The sequence below is a fragment of the Pinus tabuliformis genome, chromosome 7 (assembly GCF_031772625.1).
Source record: "Pinus tabuliformis cultivar Carrire ecotype Pingquan chromosome 7, CPIR1, whole genome shotgun sequence".
Classification (NCBI taxonomy): Eukaryota; Viridiplantae; Streptophyta; class Pinopsida; order Pinales; family Pinaceae; genus Pinus; species Pinus tabuliformis.
In genome coordinates, this window is record NC_142293.1 from 2,038,000,863 (window position 1) to 2,038,012,926 (window position 12,064).

Here is a 12,064-nt window from a genome sequence, read left to right on the forward strand (position 1 = left end):
GCAGGAGCATTAGTTAAGCCAAAAGGCATAACTAGCCACTCATACAATCCCTGCTTTGTTTTGAAAGCAATCTTCCATGCATCTTGCTCTGCAACTCTGACCTGATGATAACCACTATGCAAGTCTAACTTGGAAAAATAAACAGCTTCTTTCAACTGATCTAATAGATCGTCTATGCGAAGAAGGGGATAACGATTTTTTATCGTTATCTTATTCAGTGCTCGGTAATCAATGCACATTCTCCACGAGCCATCTTTCTTTTTCACCAACACAATTGGAGACCCACATGGTGATGTGCTAGGTCTCATGAACCCCTTCTCGAGCAGCTCTTGTACCTGCTTCTTTATTTCTGCATTCTCTAAAGCGGACAACCTGTACATTCTAATGTTAGGCAATGGAGCATCTTGCTGCAAATTAATATCATGCACTATTTCCTTTTTGGGTGGCAGACCTTTAGGTTCTTGAAACAATATATCATATTCTGAAACAACTTTTTCTAAATCAGCTTGTTGTTTAGCATCACAACCCTCAAATACATTGGTTTTATTAGGTTTCTTTTCATTTACAACCATCAATAAAAATTGTTTGCATGAATTTACAAATCGTTTCATCTACCCTGAATTTATAAGAGTATAATTATTCTTGAGCTTATGAGCTCTTGCAATTCCATCTTTAACAAGTAGATACTTGTTCTCAGCTCTATAGAAAATAGCTTTTCCATCATACAAGTAAGGACTTCCTAAAACAATTCCACATATATCCAAAGGAACTATATCTAACTCAACCTCATCTACAAATGCTGACCCAGAAGAAAACCTAAGTTTACATTGTCTAGTCACTTGTAGCTTTGCTTTATCACATAACCAACCTAATGGATATGGTTTCTTATGAGGTGTGGTTAGTAATCCCAACTTCTTTACAATTGCTTTAGAAATTAAATTTACTTGTGAGTCACTATCAAACAAAGTATCAATCTTTTGATGATTGGAAATAACTCGAATATGAAAAAGCTCATGTCTTTTTCTCTCATTTTCTTCTTTATTAGTAGATTGTGCAAAATTACTAGTAGATGCTTCAGAATTTTTACCTTTTATACCTGTGGCTGCGATTGTTGCTTCATCCCCTGAGTCTGACCCCAAATCCTTTTGAATAGCTGCAGCAGTCTTCTTTTTCTTGCCCTCGTACTTCTTAGGTTTCAGCTCCAAATGCAAAATCCAGCAGTGTTCATCATCATGCCCATCCTTCTTACAGTGAGTGCATGAAGACTTACTTTTCTGTACTGTGTTTGTCTTCCTTTCTTTCCATTTTTGTTTTCTTTTCTCCTTATTTTTGCTTGCAGTGGGTTTGGATGATCGCCCAACTTCTGGGTTCCCATTCTTACCTCTAGCTTCTAGATGTGTAGCCTGAACGGATACCTCATCTATGCTAGTGGGATTAAACATGAGGATAGTGTGCTTCAAGTCGCTGTGTAGACCACCTATATACTTCAACAGAGTCTCAGGTGAGTCTAAAGAGATTCCTAGAATCAAAGCTCTTTTCCTAAATTATTGGGTGTGACCTTGTACACTTTGCCCTTTTAATTGCTGAAGAGTTTCCCAGCTCATCATGGCTTGCTACATGTAGGTTAGTGGATAGAATTGTTTTTTAATTGCAAAAACAAATTCACTCCAGACAGAAAGAATCTTACCATGTCTCTTCATGTCAGCTTGTGTCCTGCCTTCCCACCATACCAAGGTAGTGCCTCCAAGGCGTAGGCTGGCCAACTGAATCTTACTCTTATCTGAATCAATGCTCTACACTTTGCAATAAACATCAATCTGTTTGATCCAATTATCCAGCTTCTCTACATTCAACTCTCCATCATATATTGGTAAATCAAATTTAACATCTAATTTAATCAAAGATGTCTTCTTTTTATTTTCAAGGCTATTAGGAGGTGTGAGAAATTTTTCTTCTTTCCCTTTGCCTTTAGAGTGGTCATGGAGAAGAGATTCTTCTACTCTTTTGTCTTGTTTAGAGTTAGATGAATCTTCATCTCTATTTTTCTTAAAGTCCCTATACATTTCCTCCACCATGGATCTCATGGTCATAAAACTATCCATGAGCTGAGGGTCTAATTCCAAGGGATTTTCTTCTGACATTTTCCTCTTAGAATAGACTTTTCCAATTTCCGGGTTAGTTTCAGCCAACTCTCGTTCTCCTAATTTAAGCTTTTTGATCTAGTTAGCATTCAACAACAAAATCCAGCGCAAGCTTGTCTAACCTTAGTAACCTAGAGCTCTGATGCCACTTGATCTGGAATTTATCCAGGACAAAGAATTAAAGGTATTACAGACTTATGTGCATGGATGTACCTATGTTACTTTATGCAATGGATCAATAAGATTGCAAAATACACAGACAATGAGGCAGTTAGAGAAAACATGTAAGGCAACAAGTTTAATAAGGAGTTCACCCAATGCTCCTGTGCTACGTCTCCTGGTCCAGCTCTCAGTGGTGGCCTCTCTATTATGTTTTCAAGTAGAGTTTTTACAACAGTGAGCTCAATTTGAGACTCACAAAACAGATAGAAGTTAGTAGGAATGAAGTGCATCGACTCTCCTTATTGAAACTCGACCTCTGAGGGTCACAGTAGTATGACAAGCCTATGCCGAGGAGTTTGCTTGAACCTCTCAAGCCTTCAATGGAGTACACAGACTCTCTCACTCTCTCTGGCTCTGTCTAGATCAATGTTGCCTTCAGGTCAGCTCGACTTCTACTCTCTGTTTTCTGCTATTAGCTATCTACCTTCTTGTTGTTTTTTCGCTTTTGTCAGGTCATGGCTTTAAAGCCAGTCTGTTCTTTTTGACTGTTCGTTTCCGCTTCCCAGCCTTCTGGTTTCCTTACCTCTGTCCGTTCGAATTCCTCTACTCTGCGTCATCATCACTGGGTAACGCCTCGCGGGGAGGTGGCAACCTGTTTCACAACGAACTGGGTGTCAGATTCCTTGAATCATTTTTGAATGGTCGTTAATTCTGTTTGCTTCAAGATCGTCCACGAATCATGAATCATTTGCCAACTCATCATCCACGTCGAACTTCAAATCCCCTGTCAGCTTGCTTTTTGGCTTTTCAAATCCAATCAGTCATCGAGACGCATCTCCGTCGTTGATCTAGGCCCCCCAGATCCTACAGTCGTCCTTCATATCGGGCGAACAAGTCCCACGAAGTTTACCCGTCTGATGCAGGTCGTTTTCTCTCTCATCCACCAGACGTGTGTCGCTCGAGGTGTGGCATCGGGCGGGACTCGGTCAAAACTGCTTACCGCCTCGAGGCCTTCTGATATCTTGCCAGTTTGTGGAATCCCGTGCTACAGACCCGAATGTGTTACTTTTTCCGAATTTTATAACGATTTCGGAGCCAGGCGCTTCGGGGCTTTCCTTCACTGAGGGGGACGCCCTACGATACGCGATTAGTGCTTTAGCACTAGCGCTAATCGCGTATTAGAAACCACCCTTGTTTCTTGATTTGGCCTCCGATTTTGCTAGTTTGCTCCAGCGTGCATTATCATGGGCCAATGGTCTGCGCGCTCGACCGAGGGTCCTCGTTGCTCCACTCTGGCCACAACTGCAACTGTTACGAGGATTCTTTTTGATAGCTTTGATTTTTCTAAGACTTGAATCTTTAGGCATAATTTGAAACAGTCATGAAAACTTAGAGAGTGGTTTTAGGATCCAATTCGGATCATTAAATAACTTGTTAATGTAAAGAACAAGTAGGAGATGGTAAGCCAGATATTGTAGTAAGGGTTTTTGATGTGTTAGATTCAGAAATTTTCACATGGTATTAGAGCGATTGCAGATCACAGGAGGATTGAATACACGAGAAGAAGAAATCTGAAAAATTGCAGCAGAAGCAGCTGTCTCGAGAGACAGCGTTGTTCCAAAGCTGAAACGACAAGAGAAGAAGTGACGCAGAGCTTAGAGGGTGACGTTGAGGCTCACTTCGAGCCTGCATCAGCATTTCGAGCCAAGGGAAGGGCCAGCACAGAGGCAGAGAGAGGCAGAAGAGGCTCACGCATAGCCATGTCATCCTTCTCAACCAGGTAGGATTGATGCAATTGGCCGAAGGAGCAGATTCAGCATTCGTCGTGATTGCGCAGAGCCTGAAGGGCTCAGATTCTTCAGTTGCCAAGGCTAAGGGAGTTGTGCAGATTGTGATTTGAGGAGCTACTGGGATGTTGTTTCTGTCTGTGCAGAACAGTGTCTAAGGAGACAAAACCAAGGTAGAGGGAAGCACTACCTCAACGAATTTCTAGTCAAGAAATCCAGATCCGAGTTGCAGCAGCAAAGGGGGATTGGAGAGGAGTGATTCAACAGTTGGCAGGAGGATTTTCAGGAGGGAAGTCGAGAGTCAAAGGGAGTCTAGGAGAGGAGCAGAGATGGTAGTGAACAAATTGAGGGATCAAGACAAAATGGATGGGGCTTCCAATTTTGTCATCTGGAAGGCCAAGATCCTGGCAATCCTGGATAAACATAGCATCAAGGACTATGCCTTGAGAGCCGTAGTTGTCCCAGTTGACCCAGATGCAAATGAGAAGTATGAGGAGGCCCAGGCGAAGGCGAAATGCATGATTCTAGACGGGGTCAAGGATCATTTCATACCACATATTGCTGAGAAGAACACAGCAAGAGAAATGTGGGAGACTGTAAACACCTTATACCAGGGTTCTTCCATGCAACGGATGTTATTAGAGAATCGGCTCAGGTCATATCAGATGCTAAAAGGAGAGGAGATAGATCACTTCCTACTCAGGTTGCAAGGAATTCGCGACCAGTTTACTTTCGTGGGGTCTACACCAAATCCAAAGTTTATGGTCAGGACTGCTCTGAATGCAGTCTCTGAGGACTGGGAGACATTTGTCCAAAGCATTTTGGGCAGAGTGACTCTCCCCAATTGGGAAGAGATGTGGGTAGCTCTTCGACAGGAAGAGATCAGGAGGTTGACCAAGGCGGGGAGTAGTGGTAAGGGAGTTCAAGTCAAGAAAGAGGAGGAGGATGTGGCTCTAGCTCTGTGGGACAACAAGGGAAGAGAAAGAAGAAGGACATCTCCAAAGTCACGTGCTTCAACTATGGGGAGCTGGGACATTTTGCATCTCAGTGCCCCAAGAAGAAAAGCAAGAGAGAAGCTTTCGATTCAAAGGCAGCTCCAGCTAAGGCGGCAAAGGATGTCGAGACTAATGACGATTGTGCCATGAGTGCTCATACACCTCTAGAGAAGAGCTGGGGAGACATCAAGTTGTAGTTAGGAGGACTACATGCTAGGGGAAGCATCCTTGAGGTGCCCAAACTCTTGGATCACATCCGACTACGGGAGCCCATAAAGACAGTAGCATGATGACAGGTGTTAGGTGTGTTAGCGCTTGAAATTTCACCTCAGGCTGAGAAAGGTAAACCTCAAGGCTACATCAAACCATTTAGCCTCGTAGCTAGCCCTACGGGGCAGGAGAAGGCTCTCTCCGGTCAATCTCGGCAGATCTTCAATGGGATGAAATGACCAACAAGGTAACACTGATATTAGGCTAGTAAACTGATTAAATAGGTTGATTTGGGGTTTTTTGGGTTTTTGGTGGCAAATTGAGGAATTGCAATTTTGGGTGCGGGGATTGGACACAGTTTCTGCAGGGGGTTCCTTGGGGCGAGGTAGGAAACAGTATTGATGCCTTAAATCAAGATGGATGATCAGGAAGGAAAGATGAGGAGCTAAAGAGAGCAAACAATGACTTTGAATTCCCTTTAGACAGTAGAAAACATTGAAATTAAACAAATTTAAAAGCAGAGCATGGCTAGCATGAATTCATACTTTAACACTTCATTTGTTTAATGTGCAGCAGTAAAGAAAGGAAATGAATCACATAACAAAGCTTACAAGAACATTGAGAAACACCATCAACACATGAGTCCACAAGAATCCCAAAGATGACTGCAAAACCCTAGTCTTCCTTAGCCAAAAATTGCAGAGATACAAGTGAAATAATACAATTCCCTCAAGAGTCCAACCATGAAAATGAGCAAGAAAGTACATAATATAGATGATCTAACCTCTTTCCCTGCCTCTATGGGTCGAGCTCACTATCCTAGGAGCTGTTTCAACCACTTTTAAACTAAGCACTACAAACTAGGCAGTCAAAACAACTTGCCTCTATAAACTTGGAAACCAATCCATTCATTACATATTTACCCATTACATGAATGAATCTTCTAGAAGAGTTAAAAAAGGGTAAAAGTGTCTTAGAGTTACAAAAATTACATCAAAGATAACCATCTTCAACCCCAAAAAGTCAAACCAAGTCAAACTGTGCTTTTCCGGGCTGTACAGTGAAATCTGGCAAAGTTTGCCTGACGGGTCGCGCCCCTTTGGAGCCCTATTTGAGGCACTTGCAGGTGTCAGAATTGAGTGCAGGATAGCTCGTTGAAAAGGTCTGTGAGTCTACTTTCCAACCCAACTGGAATTTTTGAATTTGGAGGTCATTTGCCCTGTCAAAACTTAATTCTCCCAACACTGGTTTTTGCAACTCAAAAAAAAAAGGCAGAAAGTCAAATTTTGCATGTATTTTGACCTTCTAGAGGCCCAAAACTCCATAAAAACTCAAGTCCATCCATAGGCATATGTAACTTTGCATGAAAAATCTAGAAATGCTGAGTTTTTGCAAAAAGGAGCTGCCATGACAAAGGGTCTCACCGGGGGTGAGACCCGTTGAAGAGCCAAAACCTGTAAATTACCAAAAAATGCCAAAATTACCCAAAATTTTTTGGGATTTGAGCTGTGGCTAGGCTATTGAGTGCCATGATCTTTGAGTGAAACCTCAGCCAAGATACGGAGTGGATTGGTCTTCTTTTTCCCTTTTTGTGCCTTGGCCAAACTTCTTGGATCCGGCGATTGTAATTTTGGCATTTCTCTAAAACCATGACACCTGTGCAAAAAGTGAAGGAGGGTTTTCTTCTTTGGCATGTTATGGACAAAAACCTCTCTCAGTTTTCCAAAATTCATCTTTTATTTCTCTGAAACATCATTTGAGTGCAACTTGTCCCGATGTGTGAAACAAGGGATTTTGTCAAAATGGAGCGAAATGAAGGGGATAGGGGGCTTCTAAATTCTTGGGGAAATTTTTTGGGAGTGGGGAGGGATGTTAGGAAGCAGGGGAAAGTGGAATCTCAGAGATTGAGTGAGGGGAAGGGGTCGAAAAGGGCAAAACACAGGCCAAACCTAGAAAATTGCCAGGTTGTAGCTAGAAACTAGGGTTTGTGCAAAAATGAGGAATTTGGCGGATCTAAGGGATGGGAAGTGTTTGATAAGGTACTTTCAAACACTTTAAGGATAGGGAAAGGTGTATGAACATCAGGAAACAAGTTTTGCCGGTGATTTGACCATCCAAGAGAAATTGCCTTCAAAACCCTAGGAGAGGGAAATGACCTTGCCTAGGCACAACTGAAGCATGAATAAGGTGTAACATGACCCAATGGAACCTAATATGATGATAGCAACCCTCTGAATGATGATAGGCTCAGCTGAATGATGACATGGACTGACATTTGGACAACTTTGAAAAGTGTGAAAGCAAACCCTAGACCTAATGCCTAGTGACCAAATTTTGCTTGAAGACTTACTGAAATGACAAAATTTGACCTTGACACTTCAAAATCACTTTGTAAGAGCACGTTTGATCACTGGAGGAAGGCTGGAAAGACTGACACTAACAAGGTGGAGCAAGGTGTGATGGAGCAGCAAGGCAGTGGTAGAGTGCAGAAATCTAAGGCAACGCAGTGGACGTTGCAGCAATGCGAGAGGCACAGAGGTGTTCGCAGTAGCGCAGTGGCAATAGAGGGAGCATAGGATAGCAGCAGAGGTAGCTTCAGCATCACAAGGCTTCCGGACTAACCAGGAAGTCAATATTTGGGTGAAGTCAGTTACTTACTTCTTGGTAACTGAGTTGCAGTGCAGCAGTTAGCAGTGGCAATGCTATGGGCAACATGATGCAGCAGGATGAGAGGGAGTTGCAGTACTGATGTAGCAGTGGCAGTGGCAGTGTCATGGGCAGGAGTACAGGAAGTAGCAGTGCAGGGGATGTGAAGCAGCAGGCCAAGCATCAGCACAGGTACTGATGTGGAGGATCAGTGTGATGTTTCTGTGGTGAAGAATTATTAGTGCACATTCCCCAGTAAGAGGGAATGTTGATTTTTGGTAGCATCGGATGTGCTCTAGCCATGAAAATTGGTGGAGAGGCTAAGGCACATGAGATCTTGAAGACCCAGAAATCGTTTAGGAAAATTCCACCCGAATGGAGAGATATTAAAATAATTAATATTTTTAATGGGGCTCCTAAGTCTAAACTTAGGAAAATTAAAATATTTATGTGTATTAATATAATATGGGTCAAAAAGTTCTAAATAACGAGGATCAAGCCAGATCTAATCTTAGCCATTGATTAGGGACTTAATCTCAGTCGTTGAATCGTCAACAGGAAAAGTATAAGAGGAGGTTTGAGGGTAAGTTGGAGATACAACAAGACACCAAGAGAGATCAATCAGTTCGATTTTTTGGGGTGAGGTTTGCTAAGGAAATCGAACAAGTGATCGGTTGCAGTGAGGGGCAGATTGGCAGAAGTCGAGGAATACATATCAGAGAGGCAACGGAGTGTAAAAAGAGGCAACACGAAGCCTTGGAGGGTTGACACAGAAGCAGCAAGGGTTGACGCAGAGGCTGAGGAGACCAGCGCAGAGGACGCAGAGGACCAAGAGGCTGACGTAGAGGTCGTAGAGGCTGACGTAGTTGACGAAGAAGGCTTCAGAGGTTGCTGAGGTGATTCAGTGGGACAAACTAAGAGTTGATTGGCTAATGCAGAGCCAGAGAGGGTGACGCAGTCCCTAAGAGGGTGACATAGTCCTTAAGAGGGTGATGCAGTTCCAGAGAGTGTGTCGAGCAGCTTTCTCTATCCAGCACAAGGAGTAGCCGAAGTCACTGCGGGATCATTCATCTGGTTGCTGATAAGCCGGAATATCTGTCTCCGAATAGAGGTATTGCTGCCAAGGAAATTCTCTAAAGGGTGAGCCATTTTTGGCACCCTAGTTGTATTAAGAATCTGCTTAATAATAAAACCCTCCATATGCTACACCGATTTTCTCGCATTGGGTTTTTCCGGGGACGATTGTCCAAAAATAACGGTGTCCCTTATGTTGTCTTAGTTTATTTCAGTTGTTCATTTGTATATTTGTGAAGGCTACATTTGTGTGTACGCCGATGTTTATGTTATTAAATAACTTGTTAATGTAAAGAACAAGTAGGAGATAGTAAACCAAATATTGCAGTAGGGGTTTCTGATGTGTTAGATTCATAAATTTTCACATAGTCATGTCCTTAGGGACATGTCTCTTCAATAACTAATTATTATTTAATTACTCATTATTATTTATATTATTTATATTATTTTCATCTATTATATTCATAACTTAGACAATTCCATAAGATTAACACCTCCACTTCAAGTAACCCTATATCAAGCATTAGTCTTGTTTGCAATCATTTAGGGTTTATCTTAATGACTCCTCCCTTGGTCATTAAGAAGTTATTGAGCCTAAACGAAGGGGGTTGAGGCCAAAGTGACAATGGCCACCTATCTTATTAGTGCCCATCCAATAGGTTGTCATCAAGACGTTAGTAATTTTGCTAATCAAATTGATAAGAGGACCAGTGTTCCTTCACTAGGTTCTTACAACCCGACACAAAATCAGATAGGCGAGTAACCTTTTGCAATCATTCGAGGCTTCAATATGATCTCCATCCCACTCAATCATGTTAAAATCTCCCCCAATGACCCACTCAAGGGGAGGCATTACTTGGGCCATCCAAAGCGAAAGCTGCAATTGACCAAGAAAATTATTGGTGGCATAAAACAGGAACCCCATACCCTTCCAACAAGGAAAACAATGAACCAAGAAGATTGCACCATGGTGCGAGCCAACAGTGCAAATAGCCCACTTTACCTTCCTCATGAGAAGAAGCAATATAATCCGCATTCCAACAATTTATTGGTAAATATAGCTTGAAGCGAATAACCTTTACTTCTTGAAGGAAAAGAAACTCAAAATGCAAATTGGTCACACCTATCATCCCTAATAGCCTAATAAACATTCCAAGACAAAACAATTTAAGTCTTGCTTAAGGACTATAAACAAGGTTTTCACAAGAATGACCTTTAGTGCGGGATCTATCCTATGTCACAAAGTTTGTCGAACCTTAACCTTGAGGTTCCAAAATTGGTGAACCTAAAAAAATAAAGTTAGGCGAACCTCATTGAACACCATGGCAATTGACCAAGTCCAAAGCTCAAGCTCATAACATCATATCACACCTCAAGCTTGTAATCTATTCTTGTAGTTTCCAAGTCCATGATAGCGTTTTTTATGTTTATTGATATTGGTTTTTTATTATTTTATTCTATATTCATTTTAAAGTTAATATACGTATATGACATATGTATATAGAAACTATATACAGACGAGCCTAATGCTAAATCTCATCAAAAAATTTGAACTCGAACTGAACCTAATCATTGATGAACCCAAACTCGAACCCAAACCATGTGACTATATTAAAGAAATTTTGAGGTCGAAAATGGGCCTCAAAATAAAAATTATAACAAAAATCAACTTTATAAGAACTAATAGGATTCAATATGATGATGTCAACCAGGGGGGGTGATTCACCATTTTTAGAGTAAAAAGGTATAAAGATATAAAAATAAATTAAAAAAAAAAAACAATTTTTTTAACTTGTATTTTCAACTTATCTCCCTATGAGTTTACTCAAATCTTGAGCGAGAGCACTCGTTGGATGCGAAATTCAATTTTGCATCCAAAGAGTATCCATGTTGCATACTTTCGATGGACTCTACTACACAAAAAATGTGAAATACATGAAACATGATTGCAGACACTTTTTTTCATACATTTCACAGTTTTTGTGTAGTAGGGTCCATCGAAAGTATGCAACATGGGTACTCCTAGGATACAAAATAAATTATGCATCCAATGAGTGCTCCAGCTCGAAATTTGAGTAAAATCATTAAGAGATAAGTTGAAAATACGAGTTGAAAAAATAATTTTGTTTTCCCTCCAAAACTCGATGAGGTAATCTAATCTTATTTTATTATTTCCACTATTATGTATAATATTCCTTAGGAAGCCCATTTTAGACATCAAAATTTCTCTAATGAAGATCCATCCAAGAAGTCACACAAACCCATCAAATTAATCAGTGGAATATGAATGTGAACAAGGATGGTACTTACTGCTAAAATGTGCTAGGAAGATTATGACAACCCCTATAAATGGACATCAGTTTTATCCTCTACACTGAAATCAATACCTATTGAACCCCGCGGGGGCATACTACTCTGACCACTCTTGCTTCACACCCATTTTTACTCCCTGTGTGCACTATTAACAGTCAAACCTGCACTACCAAATACAAAATCTGGTATATCAGTCAGAGCGAGTGCAACTCTAGATATAATGCCCACTGCTAACTTGACATTCGTCTCTCTCACATTGGGTTGGCTCATACCAATTCTAGGAGGACTAGCCCTTGATGCTGCTTCCAATCTATCAATCAAACTTGAGAACAATACAGTAGATCAATAAACAGAAAAAACTCATGAAACATAAACCAATGAAGGTTTTAAGATGAATTTGAAAACACATGTAAAAATATAAAAGTATTGTGTAGAATAGACAGAAAGAAAAATATATATATATATGAGAAACTTTCTTCACTCATAAGCATGCCTGCATAGCAAGACAAAGTGAGGTTAACTGACAGCATAGGCAATCCTATTCATCATTCTACCGGTTTTATTTATTTGATGTACATACAGAGATATACTATTGTAAGGAAAAGTCAAGACAAGCAGAAAATGTGGAGAAATCCACGAAATGATTTTAGCTCAACTACTTAGAGCAGAAGATGCTCTAAAACACTACTAAGTGGAGATGAATGTATTCCGTTGTCATTCTAGCATCTCAACTATT

At 40.9% G+C, this 12,064-nt stretch overlaps 1 protein-coding gene across 1 annotated transcript in view; it reads right to left on the reverse strand.

The window, feature by feature from the left end:
* Window positions 1–12,064, reverse strand: part of LOC149256692 (pleckstrin homology (PH) domain-containing protein) — a 492,716-nt gene that overhangs the window by 291,656 nt on the left and 188,996 nt on the right. The gene's annotated exons all lie outside the window — the stretch shown is intronic.